This window comes from Phalaenopsis equestris, unplaced genomic scaffold, assembly GCF_001263595.1.
Source record: "Phalaenopsis equestris unplaced genomic scaffold, ASM126359v1 Scaffold000417, whole genome shotgun sequence".
In the NCBI taxonomy this organism is placed as follows: Eukaryota; Viridiplantae; Streptophyta; class Magnoliopsida; order Asparagales; family Orchidaceae; genus Phalaenopsis; species Phalaenopsis equestris.
Genome location: NW_018164858.1, coordinates 348,503 through 351,846, shown reverse-complemented (window position 1 = coordinate 351,846; position 3,344 = coordinate 348,503).

Genomic DNA, 3,344 nt, shown 5'->3' with positions numbered 1-3,344 from the left:
CTCTCTGAGAAGAGGTGAGGCCTCGGACAATCCCATTTCATCCGAATGAGCAACTTAAATAGCAGAAACTATATCTTTGTCTTTTGCCCTCTTGGCCTCCAGAATCATTCGGTTACAATTTTCTCTCTATGAACGAGTCAGTGGCACGGACTTTGAACTGGACCCAATTTCAAACACAGATGGTATCGGAGCAAATGCATCGACTAACTCCTTTTTATATAAAATCCTTTTTCTTTTTGACTATGGTGGGGCAACAGGCGCGATAATAGTAAATTCGATGGAGACGGTAGTAATAGTCCTCACAGTAGTGGGGATGACATACTTGGCGGCAACAGGAACAACAAACCTAGTGGGTGTTCTTTCAACTTTCACCCTCTTAAGAGAAGGGAACTCTTGTTCACTTCTCAAGTTGAACTCGGCTGACGGCTCTTCCACCATTGCAATAACTGTCTTCATGACAACACGGGGTGTTTTTCGAGCGACACCTCGACCTCATCGAAGCCAACTCCAAACTTGATCATTGATCCCAAGAGACGGACAACCTTGTCGGTAGGCAGGAAGAGTCCTCCGACGAATGAGAAAATCAATTTCTAAGATGACATTGTCTTTTTCAATTAAAGAATTTATGAGTGTCGGTGGCGTCCTATGTTTTATTTTCATTGCAATAATTTTAGCACGAATACCGGAATCAACAAAATTCTCTCATGTACTGGGTGTTTCTTTCAAAACTTATCCAAGTAATTTTTAACTTAAATCTGTTTTTGAACTTTCTTTTGATTTGTGTTTGTTTTTATTTTGAAAGTCATTTGGTTTTGTGTGTCGTTTTTACTTTTTTTTTTGAATGTCATTTTGTTTTTTTTTTTATTTTGCATTCTTTTATTTCAGTTTCAAAATTTTGTTTAATTTAGAATTTGAAGTTCATGTTTTGGGTTTGAAGTTTCACATTGTTGAGAAAAGTTTCATGAGTAAAATTTGGCGTGACTTTTTAAAAATAAGTCAAACTCAGAAGAAGGATTAAACGAATGTGAAATATATAATTCGGTCCAAAATTGGAAAGGTTCAATTTCACTACAAACTCACCTCGATATCATTCATAACCTACCACCCTATTAAGGGTCCAACCCATTTTAGAATTTAGAGATTCTGGATCCCTTATGTTTAAGGGTGATTAAATATATGGCTCCAGAATCAAAAGAGTAGTTGTCTATACCTGCCCGAGAAAGAAGTGAGCATGGTTCATCAACAGAAGAACGGTAGTTTAGCCCATGAGAGACACAAACGTACTACCGATGTATGAAGACGAAACCACTTAATCAAATATGGAGAGAAAAATTAGTCCCTAGCAGAGTCACTAGAATTGATCTGTTGTTTTTTTATTTGAAAATAAAAAAAATTAATCTAATATAAATATATATTATGTGTGTGTGTGTGTGTGTGTGTGTACACCACCTTATCTTTGCCTTCCTCTTTTTAAAATTTAGAATAAGGACATTTTGTTGTGGTATGAAAGATTTGGGAGGTGTAAATTTAAAAGGCAAACTCTAGGTTTTAGAAATGTAAATACATAAGAATTGTTATGTTAATGCCCCTAAATTAATGGATGATGAGACTGAACAAATCTCTTATATTCAATGATTTGAATAATTGAGCACAATATTACAAGTAATATTTCATTTCAGAAGATGAGAATATCATTTGATAATAAACTCAACTACTCAAACTTCATATATTTATTTGGTCTGTGAAAGTTCCAACAGATCATTCCCCCACCTGATATGAAAATTATATAGGGTTTAGATTATTTGGGTTACTACTTCTCCTATTGGTGCAAACCCCTATAGTTATTACATCTTAAGCGACCAAAATCACTTAAGAAAACTCTTAATTAAGATCAGTGTTTTGTCTTCAAGAATTCGAAGTTTAATTTTCACGATTGTTTATAGAAAAATCAAGTAGGAATGACTCAATGTGAAACTGTTATTTTAGAAATCAAATGACCGAAAGGTAAGTAATGTCATAGATCCTGAGGAAAACCTCATTAACTTCTCAAACTATCTTATTATTTGGCTTTACATTTTGGAAATGATGTTGTTTTATATTTACTCATGCCATTTTATTTTAAATATATGACTTATATTGCGAGACATACAATCAACACAGACAACCTAGAAATATAGGAGGATTTACGTCTGCCGAACGAACAACCTTGAGATCCTAAAAAACTTTGAGGCTCATATCACATTGCATACAATCATGCAAAAGCCTAAAAGATAGTTTGAGGATTTACGTCGTGCTAGACGAACAACGTCGAAGTCCTAAGGGGTTTATGTTGTTTATGTTTATTGAAAATTTAGTTGATTATCATCATTCACTTCATATTTTATTCTTAATTATCTCTTAAAGTTTTGTCATCGCTTGATCGCGTCGTCTCCTCATACTGTGAAAAGAGAGGGGAAGAGAGAAACCATGCCTCAGGTCGCTTATCCTAAGTTCTTTGTTGTTTGTTTGTTGTGATCATGTGAAATGAATTTTTGAATTAATGTTTATTATTGAAGTGATTAAAGGGGGATTTTATTTTATGTTAAGCGACGCTAGTTAAGATCCCATGGATCCCTCGTTCCGGCACTGCTATTAGATTAAATTTATTTAGTCTAAAGAAGTTGTTAAACTTTATTAAACTAGAAGACTCTTGTTAATAACCATGGGTTGCCTCATCCAAGAAATCTTTGTAAATCCAAAAGGGTGAATTAGTATGAATGTTCATTTACTATATTATTTCTTATTTTATTGAGCGGTTTTACATATATCTCACTGTCGTAAAGTTTAACATTGTCCATTTCATCTGCCCTAGAGTAGCTTTTGCAATCATCTGATGCCTCGACCACGACCAGGCTTACTTCACAAAGGCGCACAAAGAAATTTGTATGAGAAAATGGGAATATGATAAAGTGTTAAGTAGTCATAAGTTCTATGGAAAGAAAGAGAAAATCATGCCTCAAGAAGCCTATCGTAAGTTTTAGTTGTTTGTTTGCTGTGATTTTAGAAAGTGCATTTGAGTTGATGATTGTTGTTGTTTAGGCGGTTATTTTAATACCGTCGTCCAAGTATTACTGTTAGTTTTGAATTTACTTAGTCTAAAAAAGTTGTTAGGGATTTCTTTGACTGAAGAATTCTTGTTAGCAATTGTAGGTTACATTCTCCAATGAATTCTCGTAAATCCAAAAGGGTGGATTATTTTTGTTGTTGTTATTATTGTTATTATTTATAAATGTTTATATATATTGTTATTTTATTATTATTTTTTTTGTAATTATATATATATATATATATAAAATCTTTTATTA